General features: G+C 38.8%; 1 long non-coding RNA gene across 1 annotated transcript; it reads left to right on the top strand.

The window, feature by feature from the left end:
- The first annotated feature begins 14,640 nt into the window (after positions 1-14,640).
- On the top strand, positions 14,641-18,584 carry LOC118556536. The gene is made up of 3 exons (XR_004932736.1): positions 14,641-14,691; positions 14,841-14,892; positions 18,529-18,584. It is a non-coding gene; the product is annotated as an uncharacterized LOC118556536 (long non-coding RNA).
- Positions 18,585-21,137: the final 2,553 nt, after the last annotated feature.

Here is a 21,137-nt window from a genome sequence, read left to right as displayed (position 1 = left end):
ACCTTTTGAAGTTTGTTGACTTCAATAGAAATGTTTAAGTGTCAGTGCCATATTCACAAAGATTCCTAAGACTAAAAGTAGCTTAGTGATGTCACTTTAGGAAAAATCTTAGAATTTCTATTTTTTTTTCTTAGAATTTTACCTTGGTAAGATAAAAGTTAATCCCAAACTCCCTAGACCTTAAGAGAATTCCTAAAGTGACAAAATGTTAGGCTGGCTAAAAGTCCTCCTCATTTCTCCTAAGAGTGTCTTAAGCATGTAATATGGAGGAAACAGAGAGAAATGTCTGACTGATCCACAGGTAATGAGCAAATAAACTTCTGTAACGATCATATGCAGATAAGATCATCATCCCCATTGAGGGAAATGAATTCCTTTCAGTTCCCCGACGAATTAAAGGCGGCTCTACCTAATGTAATCTTATTGAGGAAAAATAAATAGGTAAAATGTTGTATAAACCTGAATAAAAAGAATTAGAAATTTACAAAGAATATATATATATATATATATATATATATATATATATATATATATATATATATATATATATATATATATAACCACTCATAGTCCATGTATTTGCACCTTGATCCAGGGACAAATTTACTTTCAACACTCCTCCCAGAGCTGACAGGACAGATGCACTGCTGTTCAGCTTTTTCCATCTTTTTTCTGTTTCATGGCATTTTACCAAATACAATGCTTTATACAAGCAGGAAATCTCAGTAAAATGCTGAGAGTTGAGTGTGCATTAATATCAAATACATAAATTTGTGAAATCATTACAGAGTAAACATAACAATAAGCGATTTAAAATAATGTGTTTTCAATGTTTGAAACTGTTGTTCACAGAAATGTTTTATTGGATGTCAGGAATTTAAATATCATGAAAAAATATTTTAAGTTATTTAGTCTGTTCTTGTGTACACCTGTGGAGAACAGAGACAAACAACAAACACTACGTTGAGGTATGATCACAGTGTCCAACTTTGATATTTAGGACGGACTGGGTTTGAGGGTTGAAGGCAAATGTACTGTGCCTGTATTCACATAGAATCATAGTAGCTCTTAGTGATATCGTTTTAGGAAATGCTGTCAGTTCCATGAGTGGGTTTTGGTTTTCATTTGTGTTTGTAATCATTTCTGAATTGCTTATTATTGTTTATGGTCATTCTTAACATTGGGGCCACAGCCCACGGTAGGACTGCCAGCTCTACTTAGAGGTTCAGCAGAAACTCTCCCCTTTGTATCCTGAAGGCCTTAGGATACCAAAGGTTATCACAGAAACCAGAGATATTGTAAACATAATTGTGATGCTCATATTTGAGACAACGCAGCATCCCACAACATAGTAGTCGAAAAGGGTAGTGCTGTGGATATGTGCCATGAGATGTTTTGAGAGGCTGCGGCAAAGAAGCTGCAGACCAGCCTACTCTCAAACGACACTTTGAGTGACTGTATCATGAACATGACCTCATAAATCCAACATGAGCTTTTGGAAAGAAAAAGAACAAGCCCAGTCTTTGCGAACTAGTTGCAAAGTTTTCTTTTATAGTCACCATCTTTTACCATGGTGAAATTACCTTTGATGGAGACACCGGCTTAGGATACACACAAATGACATGACACATACACATAAGTATTTACAGTTTTTTTGCCACACATTAGAGCATGCAGGTTCGTATCAGAGTCTGAGAACTCTAACATCTGTCCCTTTGCGAGGGGAGGCACTAATCCATGTAACATGGATTAGTTCATCCTTCATGAATCTCATCTTCAAGGAAGTTGAAGATGTCCAGAAAAGGCCCTGCTAGCTGGTCAGCACACGAGTTAAGCGTCTGACCTGACAATGCCTGGACCTGCAGTCTTGTTGATGTTGACCTTCGTCAAGGAGGAGGTCACTTGGTGCAGCTGCAGAACAAGAGGTTAATGGTGCTCCTCTGGGTGGAGAAGCTGTTCAGGCTCCCTGCTGGTTGGAAAGTTGAAGCGTGCAAAGAAGCTGTTTAAGGTGTTATGGAGAGCCGGAGCGTTGCTGAGCCGCTGGTCGCTGCGGGTTGTTGTTGCTGAAGTGGTCCTCGATGCGTTACTTGTATCTGTGTTATGCTTTCTGAATGCCTTTGTAAGTTCACCTCTAGCCCTGCTGTAGGCCAGTTTGTCTCCCAATCTGAACGCTGCATCACAGGCCTTTAGCAAAGACTACACTATGCTGTCCACCCATGGTTTCTGGTTAGGAAACCCTCTTTGTGAGTAGGACAGCATTAGTGCAGAAGTGAATATAATACAGCACAGATGGCGTGTAACTTTCTATGTCAAAAATGATGTGCTGCTGCTGGGCTTTGCCATCACTGGGACAGTAGTTCACACATAAACATGTTTCATAGAGAGCTACCAGCCCGAGGTACAACTCCAGAATAGTTCCACTGCACCGATAACTACATCAGTGAGAATGGCCTTGGGTGGCATAACTGTGTTGGGGTGTGTAATGATGGTGCGCCTTCAATGACTGGTAGGCATCGCAGCATCATTAAGCAGATACTTGATTATGCACCGAAAGCTAAATAGACCCACTATTTTCTCCACTGTGAAAGCCTCATTGCAACAAAGCTGTCCCCAGAGTTCCATGAGATGATGGATGCAGGTGTGAAAATTATAAACTTTATTAAAAAGAATGCAGTGAACACCAGATGTTTTGCTAACCGCAATTTTAAGCTTTAACTAAATTCCACATTTTGTAATTTTTATGATCTTTAGGTGTAATTTTCTAAGTTGTTTTAGTAGTCATTAGCCTGACATGAGCCTTTAGGTTTATTATTTTTTCAGTTTGATTTGTTCTATTAGTTACTGGCCTGATCAGAGTCTTGTATGGGCTGGTTTATATACACATGATAAATAAATTACTTTAATAGGTTTTGTACCTTATGTATATTTGATTTAAATATAGAATATAAACTAAATTAAAAGTAAAGCTGGTTATGTAAAGTATTACATTATAAATATCTAGTCGGGCTCTGGTCCACCGTTGATTAGAAACGTTGGTCATAAAAGTTGAGATCCGCATTGCTTTTCATATTTGGTTAATTTCTCTATGTTCCACATTATTGTTGTTAGTGTTTTTCTTTATCGATTATTCTGCTGCTTATGTCTTTTGTTTTTTTAATTTATGCATTAAATCCAAGATGGCGGCGCAGGTGCCTACAGCTGCCTGCAGCTGCCCCACGCTCTGGGCTCTTTATGTCCATCTTTCTGTTTTTGTTCGTGTTTGTTCGAGGGTTTTCACCCTTCATAGAATTAATCCAGTATGGAAAGGCTGAACTGCCAGAACTGAGCAAAAATATTGAGCTTATGGACCCTATGCACTGGCAAAACTGGACTTTATTTCACCCAAAGTCCAGCAGACATCAGAGGCTGTGATTTGCTTTGAGCCAACAAGACTACAGCTTCAGGAACTATCAGAGGTGGCGGTTTGGCAATGTACATTCATAACTCGTGGTACACAGCTACAGAAAAAATTTGGAACAGACCAGGTCTGTTGCAACATTCCAGGAGCATATAAGGCTGCAGCAGCTCCTCACTTTACAATGTCAGATCACATCTCTGTACACCTGATTCTACAAAACACTGATCTACAGAACCAGACCCGTGGGTTATCAGCCTTACAGAATGGTTTTAGACATACAGACTTGGGAGTGTTCAAAGAAGACACTGATTTGGAAGAAATACTCCTCACCTGTGCTGTCCACTCCTAGCAGGGCTAGGACATCCAAGATGATTTCATCGGACTAATCATGATCCGGCTAAGTGTGTTCTTCGAACGCACCTGTTGTTTATGATTAGTATGGCTGGATTGAGTTATCTGAGATAACTGTGCGTTCATGCGTTGGTTTAAAAGGGGAAATGTATCGATAGTAGAAACAATGATCAGCAGCGCTGCTATCGGCTGTTCAGCATGGCCAAAGAACACCCACAGTTTTTCTCCCAAGCAGAACAAGAGCTTTTAATGGAAGGTTATGCCGAATTTGAGTCATTAATTAAAACGAAAGGTGATTTACACAGTAGTCACAAAAAAGTTACTGGAATATTACAAGCAATAGTGAATTAAAGAGTTTTAAACAACTTCAAGATAACTAGAACCTGGAAATGTGATTTCTTTAGATACCTTCAGCTAAGATACCATTACAATAAAAATTTAACATTTTTGGAGGAGGATGAGACAGGTATACTTAAAATCTTATTAGATTCCAGCAACGGAAGACCTCCCAAAAAAAACAATATCCAAACTATACTCATATCTACAAACAGAGAGAAAATGTATTACAACATATCTTAAGGTTGAATGGGAAAAAGAAGCTAAAATAACAATAACTGATGATGTGTAGTTAAATATTTGTAATTCTGTTATCCACACGTCAAGTTCTGACCTATGAAGGGATTTTCCTGGAGATGCATGGTACATTTTTTGTTACACCTAACATTAAAAGTAAACATTGTAACGACACTGAGAAGGCAAAATGTTGGAGGAACTGTGGGAATGTGTCTGCAGGACATTTTCGTCCTTCAGACACTAAAGCTTAAGCCTGCTCGAGAGCAGGCTTAAGCTGGCGCACATGTTGCTATGACAACAAGTGCAGGATGTCTTTCGAAGAACCAAACGATCCAAGATCATGCTGAATCGTCAACAATCAAATCCAGCTAACTGAGTTAGCGACGTACGAAGAACGGGCCCATGGTGTCAGATCAGACACTAAAATCACATGGTGACCATCCTGCAAGGGTTTTTCCTGGACATCTTTATCATCTCCATGCAGCTCTCCATGGCCCATGCCTGCCTGAAATCGGAATCAGAATAATCAAAATTTGCTTTATTTTAATGTAGTGTTTTTCCCGGTACGAGGAATTTGCTTTGGTGATAATGTGCAAGATATTGACATACAGTTGACATAAATAGTTGACATAAGAGATATATAATATGGAATAAACAAAACAAAGCTGTAAGCTGTATAAGAATAATAGAAGAATAGATAAGACAACAATTTGCTGGGGAAGAACATACCTGTTATCAATCCCTTTACTTTTTGGCTTTTGGATTTGTTAATCTTGAAAATATTGCTATGAATGACAAAAACTGGCAGATGATGACTTATGTCATTGATTAATAATCCCCCCACTGAATTATTGAGTCTTATCATTTATTTAAAAAAAAGTCAGAGTGGTTGAGTGACAGGTGGTTCTGTTGCGTCTGGTGATTTTGGGAGAAAAGTTAAATTGTGCATTAAATTTATGAAATTGTTTGTGTTTATGATTATTAATATGTATAGAGCCAATGTTCTGCATTGTTGTAAATAATATGTATGGAAATATTTAGTTAAAACTGTAATACAAATATGTTATTGTATAAATCAGGACTCTGTAGGGGAAGGAATTATTGAGCCATTGCACATTTAATTCCACCAAATCATGATGGAGGTTTGAACCATCTGTGCCTGTGAACAAAACACATGGGTTTCCTGGCGCGTAAGGTGGCCAGGGTAGCATTGACCAGCTCTGAAACCTGACTCAACACCCGAGGTACTAACCTAGGTAATTGACAGTTCACTACACATCCAGGGTTGTCAAAATAATCGCCATGTAGCTATAGTCAAGACAAAAAAAGATATAGATACAAATATAAGACTACAGTATAATCTGATAGCCAGATCAGATGAAAATACTATTTGCGTCAGAACCAAAAGAAACTTAACTGGGATGACAACTTGGGGAGATAATAAAAGTCAGACTGCAACACTGCGATAACAGACATCCCTGCAGGTCAATACCTAAATATCGCTGGCTGAGAATACAAGAGTGAGCTGCTGCTGCTGCTGGAAGTGTGAAATGTGAGTATATGGAAAGTACCTCCAGAGAAAAGCCTGTGCTACTCTATTAAGCCAAAGAGGCAAATGCAAAAGTGGTATTTTGCTATTTGCGTGCAAGAGTGTGTGCAGCAAGTATTCTCATGTATTATTAGATTGAATATATGTTTATGAGAGTTTGCATGTGTGGGCATTAGGGTGGGAATGTGTGAATGGGTAGCTGGTCTTCGGCTCCTCAACCACTACTGAGTATTTTTCTTATGGACAAACCTTACATAGACAAGCACACTCTCACAAAAACCCATAGGTGCTTGGATCCAGGTCTTTACAGAATCACTTCTATAAAGATAAACCCTGTAGTTAGCTTTGGCTGACAATAAATACATCCCGTCTTAAACAATACTGGGTATTTCCCAGTAATGTTCTCAAGACGTGATCGTTTGTGCCAGTCAGGGTTGCCCGCAGCGCTGTCTTGGCGGCCGCCTCGCCAAACTCACGCTACCGCCTCGCCAATATTCCAAAAAAAAAAAAAAAAACGAACTCGATATGCTTGCATGTTTATTTGACGTTAACACGCGTTTTTTTGTTGCTGCTTTTGCGCGTGCATATAGTGAATGGCATGGAAAAAACACATGAATATGCCCCCCTCGGTCCGCGCAAAACTTGTCGTCGTCTCCCCCCCCCCCCCCCCCCCCCCCGTCCGCCAGTCGGTCCGTGCAAAACTTGTCGCCCCCCCCCCCCAACTTACCGCCTTGCCTAAGCAAATGCCTGCGGGAAACACTGGTGCCAGTGATGTTTTTTTGGTTGGTTTTGTTCTTTCTATATCTCTTTCTGCAGGCTTAGAGGCAGACTCCGAGGATGTTATCTTGTATTCTTTTTCTCTGCTCTATTTTTGTCACCTTATTCATTTTAATGGTTGGCCTCATCTTTCTTTATCTTTTACCTTTCTGTGTCAGTGTGCATTGAATTTAAAATAATCCCAAAATAATATCTAATAAAAATGTTTACATACAAAACAAACGGAGCACTATAGCGTAAACAGTAATGCTCTGCTTGTGAAAGTAAATCTGTTGGGCTCTCTTTGGCATAAAGACAGCAATTCTTAGTGCTACACTGCCAGACAGGAAACATTAAGAATAAATGCTTTTGGAAGTGCTTTACCTATGAGGCAGAGGAACAGGCAAAATAACAATCAAGGTCAGATTTAATTTGAGGCTCTGGGTTCCGTTGTGGTGAAGAGAGAGCTGAGCCAAAAGGCGAAGCTCTCGATTTACCGGTCGATCTACGTTCCTACCCTCATCTATGGTCACGAGCTTTGGGTCGTGACCGAAAGAACGAGATCCCGGATACAAGCGGCCGAAATGAGTTTTCTCCGTAGTGAGTCTGGGCTCTCCCTTAGAGATAGGGTGAGGAGCTCAGTCATCCGGGGAGGACTCAGAGTAGAGCCGCTGCTCCTCCACGTCGAGAGGAGCCAGTTGAGGTGGCTCGGGCATCTGGTAAGGATGCCTCCTGGACGCCTCCCTGGTGAGGTGTTCCGGGCCCGTCCCACCGGGAGGAGACCCAGAGGGAGACCCAGGACACGCTGGAGGGACTATGTCTCCCTGCTGGCCTGGGAACGCCTTGGGATTCCCCCGGAGGAGCTGGCCCAAGTGGCTGGGGAGAGGGACGTCTGGGCCTCCCTACTGAAGCTGCTGCCCCCGCGACCCGACCCCAGATGTGCGGAAGAAAACGGACGGACGGCTCTGGGTTTAGGGGCTGTCAGACAGAGACGGAACCAGAAGTTCTGAAATGTGACATGTTTTTTAAAGTATACTAACATACTTCATTATTGCCCTCTCTTTACACAGAGTTTATTTGTATGACAAACTACATTGTTGGTTTGGTAAGTCAGAATCAGATATACTTTAATAATCCCAGAGGGAAAAGTTTAGTTTGATGTGCTGGTAATCGCTAACATTAAAAGGCTAGAATAAGGTCTTTGTTGTTGTATTTCCTTCATCCATGATGCAAATTCTGTTGCTGTGTTCACCAAAAGCTGTGAATGAACAGAAACAGAGTATGTAAATTATGGTTATTTTTCCGGTATATTTACAGCTGGGATTGGCCAGTTAAATTACATGAATACCATGTGGAATTTGTTGTGCAATATGTTCTGTGCTCTAATCCACTTCAGTAATTTTAGAATAAGGCCTTTTTTTCCTATCAGCTCATCAGCAAATTATGGGACGCAGTACAAAAGATCTGTTATCAGTGTGGAAAATGAACTTTGTTATTCGAGGATGTGGGTAAGAATTTCCTAAAAGGGAAAGTTAGCTAATTTGGTTTTTAATTAGCAAAAATAAAGTGTCGTTTTTATAAATATATATTCTGGCAAAATCTAACATCACATCAAAAGTGAAAGCGTTCTCCTTGTCAAGCACGAGGTAGGTGGACCAAAATGGACCTCAAGCCAAAAACGGAACAACAACGTCCAATAACCAAAAGCAGTCACAGGCAAAACTAATAACCAAAACAGGGAACAGGTTAACTCAAAGTCAGGTGGGCTCAGATAACCGGAGGCAAATCAGGTCAGATCTACAGGCATACACCGGAAAGGAGAATGCTGGACTAGACACACCAGAGCACGGAATATTCTAGCACTGAACAGAAACGGGTAAATCAGAATCAGGCTGGCTCAGATATCCGGAGGCAAGGGTCAGATCGACAGGCAACCACAGAACACGAAATGCAGTACTAGACTCACCAAAAGGCACTACACAAGGACACGGAATGCTCTGGCAACGAACAGTGTGAAGAGTGAAGCAGGTATAAATAGTGGAGTGAGCAGGTTAACGGAGAGAAAACTAATTACAGGAAAACAGGTGGAACTAATTAGAGGAAGGGAAGGCAAGGTAAGGCAAGGCAAATTTATTTATATAGCACAATTCAGTACAAGGACAATGCAAAGTGCTTTACATGATTAAAATATAGCAAAACAAAACAGAATAAAAGCAAGTAGGAATAAAATGTAGATATAAAAATAGAACAAAAAAGTGGTGATTCAGTTAACTAGAACAGTTGAAGGCAATCCTAAACAAATGTGTTTTTAATCTTGATTCAAAGGAACTCAGGCTTTCCGCACCTTTACAATTTTCTGGAAGTTTGTTCCAGATAAGTGGAGCATAGGAACTAAATGCTGCTTCTCCTTGTTTAGTTCTGGTTCTAGGTATGCAGAGCAGGCTGGAGGCAGGAGACCTGAGCGGTCTGGAGGGTTGATACACTGATAACAAGTCTGTGATGTATTTAGGTGCTAAGCCATTAAGGGTTTATAGACTAACAGAAGTATTTTAAAGTCTATTCTCTGAGATACAGGGAGCCAGTGTAATGACTTTAGAACTGGGGTTGTGTGCTCTACTTTCTTAGTCTTAGTGAGAACGCGGGGAGCAGCGTTCTGGATCAGCTGCAGCTGTCTGATCCACTTTTTAGGCAGACCTGTGAAAACACTGTTGTAGTAATCAATACGACTAAAGATACACGCATGGATTAGTTTTTACAGATCCTGCTGAGACATCAGTCCTTTAATCCTGGAAATGTTCTTCAGGTGATAGAAAGCCGACCTTGTAACTGTCTTTAGATGCTTTTGGAGGTTCATGTCTGAGTCCATCACTACTCCCAGATTTCGGGCCTGATTAGTGGTTTTTAGCTGAAGCGACTGAAGCTGTGTGCTAAGGAAGGGAAGTGACTGACAGAGAACAGAACTGATAGGTTGGTGACTGGAGACTGACAGGTGAACAGATCTGGCTGGCTGGTGACTGCTGACAGGAGAGTGACAAACAATCTGATTGGGTGGAAACAGAGAAGTGAGCTGGCAGATTGCTGGGAGGTGAACTGAGAGATGTGAACTGATCGAAATAAGTAAAGAACAAACATAAACCAAAACAAACCCAAATTGTGAAACTCTTAATTTAAGGAGGAAATACACTGGGCACGTAATGTAAGCATAACCTAAGCGGCACGGTTTACGGGCGTGTTTTTAAAAAACATTGATTTACACCTCTACAAAGTACACTCCACAGCTGTGTGTTTCTGCTCTGAAAATAGCTATCGCCACATGGAAAGAGCATCAAAGAGAAGGCATGCCTTGGCCTTCCTTCCTTTAGTTGTGAGAGGAAAGGCAGAGAGCTCAACAAAAATGAGTGCATCCCATCAATCAGCAGTGTCAACAAGATGACTTCTACCACCTTGTGGCTGAACTGAGACTTGGCTTTTTGGATGCTTTTGGAAGTGAACTTTGACAGAGAAATTTGCTTTCCCATTTATTCTCTGCCAGACAGGAGCATATACATGTCTGAAATTAGAACTTCAATCTAATGTAGGCGTCACGTAAATACACGCATTGTATGCACGCATCAATACCAAGTCAAATTCCTTGTAAGTGCAAACCTACTTGGCGATTAAACTTGATTCTGATGCTTCTAGTGTACATTTATTAACTGATTAAAATTAAAAGCTAACTTAAGCATAGGATGCGGGTATGCTGCTTTGTCCAGTGTATTTCCTCCTTTAGAATTAGCTGTTTATAAATACATAGGTCCGGGTGCACCCACTGGGAGGCGCCGTATTGCCTCATTATGTCAGATTTCAGTTGCAGAATGGGGACAAATTTGTCAGCCATATGCTTTTTCCCTAGCTGTCTTCTGTATGAATACATGCTGTGGGTGGAGGAGGAGTGGAAAACAAGCAAATATGACCGTAGATCTTTCTATTTGCGGTTTTCTGTTGAAATGGAGGACCAACCATACTCTTTGCCCAGCAAGAGGAAAAAGAAAGTAACTAAGAAAACAAAAAGTAGTAATAACTGGACGAACCGAGCATCTATATAAGCTATTATTAACCTGTGGAGATAATCCCTGCTTCCCTGAAGAAGCAGGGATTTAAAACAGATGTATTGAATGAACTTACCTGCTGTCCAGCAGAAAGCCTGCAATCTCCACAACAGTGAAGTTTATTTTTGGCATTATGTTAGAAACAGGACAGTTGTGGTCCAACAGCTAATCGTTCTGCCCGGCAGGCAGTGATGGCTCATTTGTTCATCTACCTCTCCCTATAGTATGCGTGTATGTGGAGGGATATTTCAACCAGTCCGTTCACTGTCTGTAGTGCAGCAGCATTACAGAGTCTCTTTATTCATGTCTATAGTCGCTTTTTTAGAGCCCAAATTAGCAACTGCACATTGAGAAACAAACCCCAAAAAAATGCAACTCACAGATTTATAAGCGACATTAGAAAACAACAAGCAGAATTGGCAACAGTGCCAAAAAACATTTTACACAATGACCGTAGCTATTAGCTATTGGCAGTAGCTAATACATGGTTGGAGGACATGTTGACATTGTCACATTTATTATACAGCTTCTGTAGTACTTATTATGTGCTTAACGCCGAGGTCACTAGATGGTGTGCCAGTATGAAAATCTTACAGACGGACTTCAAGCTCCCCACATTTTCTCAGTGCCATTTTCCGCTCCTCTAGTATTTCTAGTATTTCCATCTTTTAGTAAGCTCAAACAAACTGAATTATCTAGATCAACTATTTACTTAAATGACAATAGTTGGCAAATAGAGCAAAATACCCTGAGGGAATGACTGAATGAATAACAACATTTATGGCAACTGCCATTCAATTTTGTCACATAACTCTCGATTGTCAGTTATTGACATCTCATTATCCTTCTCACATCCTCTTGATCCTCTTTAGAACGTTTTCTGGATTTTGCCAGCTACTTTATGTATGCACTGTATGTAGCACTACATTGAAGGTAGGGTTGGCAATTTTTCAGGAAGTTTCCCCAAGTCCCTTTTTGAATAACTGCACATGCGCAAGACCGGCTTACCTTGCTCATCAGGGGGATTGCATCTTAGTACTTTCTACTGAGGCCTTCCTCATCTTCTCATAAACATTAACGCGGTTCACTGCATGCAGCCCTGTTCACTCACTCTCAGCCCTGTTCAAAGCCCTGTTAAAAGTATACAGGGAGAGCAGTGGAGCTACAATGAACGGCTAATCGCTAACAGCTCATCCCGCTTGCAAGCATTTCAGCAATAGTTTCTTTCAGGACCAGCTAGGTTTCTCCGGCCCTGCTCACCAGCAACCCCCGCGACCCCATGAGGGATTAAGCGGATCAGAAAATGGACAATTGCGGATGGAAAGGAAAACAAGCATAAAGTTTTAAAGAAAAATATAGTTATGTTTAACTTGGTTGCTAGCAAGGCTGTTAGCTGCTATTGCTAGTGCATTTCAGAGTGTATTTAAATTGAGTCTTAAGTCATATTCAGTGTAATAGGCAGCCCAGATCACACAAACCTTAACGTCAGTGTTTAAAACCCGCATGTAAATAAAGTTTGTCATAACCTTTAAACAAGTAGCTCAGCCTCTTGGCTCCATGTCTTATGGATTTTCTGTTGAATTTGGTGTTGTATCCCACACCGTAAAAAATAAAGAATTAAGAAAAACAGTGAAAACACATTAAAAGTAAACAATCCCAAATTAGTAATAGTAATAGTAGTAATAGTAATAGTAATAGATTTCATCCCAAACTAAGTTTCCCTTTTTTCTGCTAACCTTATCCTTTATTGTGCATAGGAAGCGGATCAGGCTGGCGGCTGGCTGCTGTCGCTCCTCTTTGTGCCTGTTCCAGGGTTCTTCTGCCTGGCTTGCCTCTGGTCCAGCTGGGGATCTGTCCTTGTACCGGGCCAATGAAGGTTCCAGTGTGACAGACCAGCAATGCTCACTTGGTGCTTGTGTGGACCTCTGCATGGCTTGCAGAGGGAGCGACTTCGGGGTCAGCTTTCTCCTGAAAAAGGCTGAACGAAAGTCACAAATAGCCTGGTTGGCTAACTGCTTTGATGTGTGATTTTACAGAAAGACTATACTTAGCTTTGCTTCCAATCCTGCTTTGCGGGTTAACAGGGAAAAAAAGTGATGTGGCCCTCCAGTGTAAACCACCTTATGGTCCACAAAAAAGAGGGCGATTTGAATCAGGGGGAAGGTTTTGTAGAAGCCAGGAGACGTTCTGCTGTGAGGGCAGTCCTTCGAAACTCACCGTCTCATATTTCTCATGGCTATAAAATTACAGTGTGATATTTATATTCCTCTTGGCTTAGGCACAACAAGGGTCTCTTTGTCACGTCCACAGCACATCCTGACTGTGCTGACTGCTGTAGTCATTCTCAGCATTCTGGATGGTTTCAACCCAATCCCCTGATTGCAAGCACCTGTTACGGCCCTGATTTCTGGCAGCTGTGTTGGCACTATTTAACCCTGCCTTCTCTTGAGTGCTGGTGCCAGATTCTTGAAAACCATTGTGTGAGTAGACCTAGCGTTCCTAGCCTGCCTGATTGTGTTTTGACTCCTGATCGTTTTTGGATTTTTGCCTGTTGCCTCTCCCTCGTTGGATCCTCCTGTTGGTTCTCAGTTTCTGGACATTGACCCATTGTACCTCTGCCCGTTAGATATCTGTTTTTTGGGACATGGAATTGGACTTTGGACTCAGCCTGCTGGATTTCCCCATTTGTGCCTCTGCCTATCCCCGACCATCTGTGCACGACCTTGGACTGACTCAGTATTCTCCCGCATCGCCTGACCCTTTCAGGAAAAAGGAATCCTTATTGGATTCAACGCTGGTTACGGATCCTATTAATTCCTGCCAGTCCCGTTCCCTGAAGCTCCCCACTTCGGCTACACCTTCCTTTTTAATAAACATATAAAAACGTTGACCTGGTGTTGTGTGAAATATTTGGTCCAATTCCTAAGATTCATTATAATCTTTTATGGAAAATCTTTTATGTTTTCTAAACTTACTTTAGAAAACACAAATTACAACAGAGAAAATAGAATTTAGGTGGAAAAAGTAAGGGTCACAATTTTATCAAGATAATTTTTTGTCTGGGAATGCACTTAATTTATGATGCATGAAAAGTAAAATCCAGGGTGTCCGTCACCCTAGACATAAAGTAGCATTTCTTTTATTAGAGGCTATTTTCATCAATGGGTGTACCTCACATTTGATCTTATATAGAAATCTCATCGCACGTGATATTTGCTTAAGACTGAATGCAGTGACAAATGTAAATCCAAAAGGAATGTGCTGATTTTTTACCATTTTGGGCATCATGTTTACTGTTATAGCAATAAATCTATATTTCCCATCAGTATTTTTTACTAGCTTTGAGTTCATCTTCTAATGTAAACAATTGAATCCAGATGTATTAGTAATGATATGCGTAGGTATTGAATAATTACAGATGAGAGAACTGGAACTACAATTTAAAGGTAGAGGTGTTTTTGTTGTCTTTTGGATCAAGTAAAACTGGCTCTTGATATTGATGCAAGGAAATTTAAATTCAGTTTTATTTCTGTGATCATTCAAATGTAAAGTGGTACCAAAATGGATTCAACGAGTTAACGTGTACTTGGCTTATTGGTATAGGTATATAAGACTCTGCAGCTCAGTATTAAATGAGCAGCAGGAAAACTAAATAAGAGAAGATCCAAAATTTGGATTTGGAAAGAAAAAAAAAAAAAAAAATGTTTTGTCTGGAATGTGATCTAACTCAGTAAAGTAGATGTTTCCTCAGTACCTGAGAAAACGTCTACACGTGTTTGGAATCCAGAGCAGGGTTGATTAATAAATAGTTTTATTCCTCAATTACATACAAGTCTAAGTTTATTTCAGTTAGAAGATTTGAACATTTTGAACTGCTGTTGTTTTTCACATTTAGTGCTAACTTTATTTAATTTTTTTCATATAGGGTAAAAATGCAGACTGTGGTGCTTTTATTCCTGATGGGATGCATGTATCAGGTAGCCTTCTTTCTTTAATGTGTGTTGAAACGATAGTTTAATATACAACTAAAAATGACCTTCAGAAATGTCAATATATTTGAACTAACTGTATAAAACCCTTTTGATACCATTACTAATTTCAGTATTTGTCTGTTTTTCTCTTGCAGGACATCTGCGCGTTCACCACAAGTAGTATCATTGTCACTAATCATACTGCTGGTAATATTATAATTATGAATATGACCATTTAGGTCAGAAAACAAATTATACAAATACCCAAGTCAAGTCCTTAAACATTTTCCTTACCTTACTTCCTGATGCACATTTATTTGAAAGGAGCATTCTCTTTATTTTCTTGTCAGCTCATAAGTCTGTATCCTTTATATTTATGGGAATATTCTAGGTTTTGAACACGTGGTGGAAAGCAATGCCACAAAGGAAAGCAACAATGTCACATGAGGAAACGCAATTACAAACTTCCAAATAATTAATGGCAGCAGATTTTTACACAACATCACAATCTACATGTGTGAACTGGTTGCAGGCATATTTTATGAATGAGTTGTCTCCCTGGCACTTTCTGTGTTTACTTGTTAAATTTTCAGATTGTATCTCAAATATTGCTGGGAAATATCTAGAATGCTGGCCTGAAAATGGGGAACAGGGCCAAAAGAAAAAAGCAAAACCAACAAGGCGAATGGAGTGAGTGATTTACATGTCATCCTTAAGTAAAAGTGCGTTCAGGAAGGAATTAACAGTCCGCAACGTAAAGACTGTGCTTTGAGTGACGCGAACGGCCATAATTGGGCGATAAGAGTGAAGTGAAAATGCAGACAGTGCAGTAGACATGAGTCTACGGCTAAACGAAATTTGCTCAATTTCCAGCGATCTGAACCTTTTTGTAAATTTGCGTCATGTTAAGGGTCCTCCACATCCATCAATTTAAGTGTGAAAATGTTTTTATCAAGTTACATAGTTAGACAATACAATTAGGCTATATATCTATTGAGGAATGCATTTAGTTAAAGCCCCTGGAGCTCACTGTGAAACGAGCTGGGTGAACCAAAGTTAAGGTCTAAAAAGTGATCAATAGTGTATTTTCCTAAAATGTGATCATTTAAATGTGGACATTTAGGCACATAGTAAACCACAATTAAAAACTTTAAAATGATCAATGCAGAAGGATCTCCCCAAAATGTCACAATCTATACATGTAGATGGGTCCCAGGTATATTGAACACTTTCTCTTGAGTCAAACAGATATTGATTTAAAGGTATACTATGCAACCGGGGTTGATTTTCCAGTGAGGCTCCCCCCAGAGGGTGAAAGTAAAACTGCACTGTCGTAAAGATGCTCAGCTGGGGTCCGTTCTTCGTACGTCGCTAACTCAGTTAGCAGGATTTCATTGTTGACGATTTGGCATGATCTTGGATCGTTTGGTTCTTCGAAAGACATCCTGCACTTGTTGTCATAACAACATGTGCGCCAGCTTGAGCCTGCTCCAGAGCAGGCTTATTTCATGTAAACAAGATTAGATCACGGCTGTATAAGTGGAGGAGATAGGGAAGTCTGTCGCAGCCATGTCCATTTTTACGACTGCAACCTGTTGCGGAAGGTGCAAGAATAATTTGCAGAGTTTTTCGAATTAATCGCGTATTGCGCAATAGACAGGATCCTTTAGTGCAGCGCAACAGTGTAATTGTAGAGATATTTTTCTTTGTGGCTGTTATAAACAGACAAACATCATTTAACAGTGGCTTTTAAAGAGGAAAAAGTGGTGTTGGAGCCATAAATGTAAAATATTTAAGTTATTTGTATGATGGTTTGCTTTTTATTTTTATCCTATAGTAAGAAGATTTGTTTGGGCCATTTTATTGTGAAGTTTAGTTTACTTTGAAAGGCTTGCTTCCTGTCGAGCCGTATATTGTATTAGAAAAAACTATGGATGGATTATCTAGACACGGAGCAATACAGTTTTACCCTGTAAACTGTGGATGACTTGGAAAAGGAAAATTTTAATTTTTTATGGATAAAGATTTTTTTTTGTTAAAATTCCCAGTTTGCAAATGTCCTTTACTTCCCGTCTCTAAGGAATGACACTGAAATTTGGATCTCTTGACATAACAAGTGTCTTTTTAAAATAAAGTATAATAATTAAAGGCTACCATTTTGTAGAATATTCTTGTATTTCACTTTTACTTGTCCCCATGTTCTAGTGGGTCCTGTGGAGGCTCTGATATAAAAGAACAAAGTAAATATGAAATTATTAAAATGCAAAAATTCATACTGTAGAAAGTGATAGAAACATCTACCATGGACAGTATTTACGCATTAATTTGTCTGCTGCTTTTTGCCAGCCCTCTCTCTTCGCTTTAACAAATTTTTTGGTGTTTTAATTAATGACTCAAATTCGGCATAACCTTCCATTAAAAGCTCATGTTCTGCTTGGGAGAAAAAACTGTGGGCGTTCTTTGGCCATGCTGAACAGCCAATAGCAGCGTTGCTGATCATTGTTTCTACTATCGATACATTTCCCCTTTTAAACAAACGCATAAACGCGCAGTTGTCTCAGATAACTCAATCCAGCCATACTAATCGTAAACAACAGGTGTGTTGGAAGAACCCAATTAGCCGGATCAGGATTAGCCGGATGAAATCATCTTGGATGTGTCATTTGATCTTGGATGTTTTAAGCAACGTACGAAGAACGGACCCCTGTTCTCCTGGTTTCTCCGTCAAGCCAGGCACGGTTGTTTTGAGCTTAACAGACAGGCGAACACAATGAAAGTCGAAAAAACGGCAGTACAAACAATGACTATCACAGTGAAAGTATGATCAGGGTTTCCCGCAGGGCTATCTTGGCGAGGCGGCTGCCTCGCCAAACTCACGCTACCGCCTCGCCAATATAAAAAAAAAAAAATAATAATAATAATAAAAACTCGATATGCTTGCATGTTTATTTGACGTTAACACGCGGTTCTTTGTTGTTGCTTTCACGCATGCATATAGTGAATGGCAGGGAAAAAACAGGCAAAAATACATGGACTGTTTATATGGAGGAGGAAGCAGGTGAAACCGGTCAGAGATGATTGCAACAGGGGCGGAGTAAGGCAGGTGTGCAGAGTGGGTAATTAGACCAGACATCAGTGCAGAGGATCAAAACAAGAAATAAACCAGAAATCAAAGCTAACAGGACAAGTGGACAGAAACTACACCAAACTTACTAAGAAACAAAATCACTCTAAAGTAAAAACCTAAAACAGAAAATAAAGCTAAGACTAAAACAAATGACAAAACAGGATAAACTAACAGTAAATAAAAACCCAGACAGGACACAAACTCAAAGCAAGCAGAAAACCTAAAGCAGGAGAGGAAAATGACTCAAAAATAAAACCAGAACAGAAACCAGAATATTACAAAAACGGTATGGAACACATTAATTAACTGAAAAATGTTGCATAGTATGCCTTCAAGGAGATGAGTCTGGGTCCCTAAGTTTAGTATTCACAAATATGGACTTGTACACATTAAAATGAGATGGGTTAGTAATAAAGAGAATTCATCATTACCAGATGATATTGGACCTGGAAATTTTTTACTTTTTCACACAAGTTAAAAGAAAAAAATTAGTATTGATTAAAAAAATTACTGGGTATTACTTTTTACATTTAATTGTTTAAGACATCTTGTAGTTGCCAGTTATAGAGGGGTTTGCATTAAAATATGTATATATTACATTTTTGTGAGTTGAACTAGATAGACAACAAACATATCTACACACTCTACACTTTACTTTGTGATAAATACAGCTCATTATGTTCTATAGAAACTAATTACTCTGCTTTCCTCCACAGTAAACAGTCCTACCATCACCACAACAGTGACAGCACATGAAACAACACCAATGATGACCAGCAGTCCTACCACCGGTTAGTTAACAGTTTTTTGATCCATTTCTCCTCATCTGTAATAAGGTGTTAGCTTTGAAACTTTGAATTTTATTGGCAACAAAACCAATCTTGTTCCCTTATAAAATCTAAATGATTACCTAAATAAGGTTTCTGTAATCCTTATAGAAATTTGAACAAAGGTTTCAAGTTTTAAAATTACCTCAAAACCTTCTCAGGGTTGTGAGGTCTTAAATGTTTTTGCTCCAAAAATGTATTGTGAGTCTTTTATGTTACATATGTAGACAGTACAATTAGGCTATATATATATATATATATATATATATATATATATATATATATATATATATATATATATATATATATATATATATATTGAGCAATGATTGATTTGTTCATTGAAGATGCATTTAGTTAAAGACCCTGAAGCTCACTGTGACACGAGCTGGGTGAAAATTTGTGTTGTCGGCACAAATTGTTTGCGAGAGAGGCAAAATGCAAAACGACCAACGGTAGACGATCAATGCCTAAAATTCGCCTTCAAATGTACCTTAAAAATATACTGTGGAGAACCAAAGTTAAGCTCTACAAAATGATCAATAGCAGTGTATTTTCCTTAAATGTGATCATTTAAACATGTGGACATGTAGGCACGTAGTAACCCACATTTAAAAACTTTAAAATGATCAATGTGAGTGGATCTCCCGAAAATGTCACAATCTATACATGTAGATGGGTCCCAGGTACGTTGAACACTTTCTCTTGATTCAAACAGATATAGATTTAAAGAGATGAGTGCGGATCCGTAAGTTTAGTATTCACAAATATGGACTTGTACACATTAAAATGAGATGGGTAAGTACTAAACGGAATGTATCAATGCCAGATGAAATTGGACTTGGACATTTTTTTCTTTTTCACACAAGTTAAAAGAAAAAAAAATTATATTAATAAAAAAATATGTAACTGGGTTTTAGCCTTTACAGTATTTTTTTAAAACCTCTTGTAGTTGCCAATTATAGAGGGGTTTGCATTAAAATATGGATATATTACATTTTTGTGAGTTGAACTAGATAGACAACAAACATATCTACACACTCTACACTTTACTTTGTGATAAATACAGCTATTATGTTCTATAGAAACTAATTACTCTGCTTTCCTCCACAGTAAACAGTCCTACCATCAACACAACAGTGACAGCACATGAAACAACACCAATGATGACCAGCAGTCCTACCACCGGTTAGTTAACAGTTTTTTGATCCATTTCTCCTCATCTGTAATAAGGTGTTAGCTTTGAAACTTTGAATTTTATTGGCAACAAAACCAATCTTGTTCCCTTATAAAATCTAAATGATTACCTAAATAAGGTTTCTGTAATCCTTATAGAAATTTGAACAAAGGTTTCAAGTTTTAAATTACCCCAAAACCTTCTCAGGGTTGTGAGGTCTTAAATGTTTTTGCTCCAAAAATGTATTGTGAGTCTTTTATGTTACATATGTAGACAGTACAATTAGGCTATATTATATATATATATATATATATATATATATATATATATATATATATATATATATATATTGAGCAATGATTGATTTGTTCATTGAAGATGCATTTAGTTAAAGACCCTGAAGCTCACTGTGACACGAGCTGGGTGAAAATTTGTGTTGTCGGCACAAATTGTTTGCGAGAGAGGCAAAATGCAAAACGACCAACGGTAGACGATCAATGCCTAAAATTCGCCTTCAAATGTACCTCAAAAATTTACTGTGGAGAACCAAAGTTAAGCTCTACAAAATGATCAATAGCAGTGTATTTTCCTTAAATGTGATCATTTAAACATGTGGACATGTAGGCACGTAGTAACCCACATTTAAAAACTTTAAAATTATCAATGTGAGTGGATCTCCCGAAAATGTCACAATCTATACATGTAGATGGGTCCCAGGTACGTTGAACACTTTCTCTTGATTTAAACAGATATAGATTTAAAGAGATGAGTGCGGATCCGTAAGTTTAGTATTCACAAATATGGACTTGTACACATTAAAATGAGATGGGTAAGTACTAAACGGAATGTATCAATGCCAGATGAAATTGGACTTGGACATTTTTTTCTTTTTCACACAAGTTAAACGAAAAAAAATGATATTAATAAAAAAATATGTAACTGGGTTTTAGCCTTTACAGTATTTTTTTAAAACCTCTTGTAGTTGCCAATTATAGAGGGGTTTGCATTAAAATATGGATATATTACATTTTTGTGAGTTGAACTAGATAGACAACAAACATATCTACACACTCTACACTTTACTTTGTGATAAATACAGCTATTATGTTCTATAGAAACTAATTACTCTGCTTTCCTCCACAGTAAACAGTCCTACCATCAACACAACAGTGACAGCACATGAAACAACACCAATGATGACCAGCAGTCCTACCACCGGTTAGTTAACAGTTTTTTGATCCATTTCTCCTCATCTGTAATAAGGTGTTAGCTTTGAAACTTTGAATTTTATTGGCAACAAAACCAATCTTGTTCCCTTATA

This window comes from Fundulus heteroclitus, chromosome 15 (genome assembly GCF_011125445.2).
Source record: "Fundulus heteroclitus isolate FHET01 chromosome 15, MU-UCD_Fhet_4.1, whole genome shotgun sequence".
In the NCBI taxonomy this organism is placed as follows: Eukaryota; Metazoa; Chordata; class Actinopteri; order Cyprinodontiformes; family Fundulidae; genus Fundulus; species Fundulus heteroclitus.
This window is presented reverse-complemented; position numbering and strand designations above follow the sequence as displayed.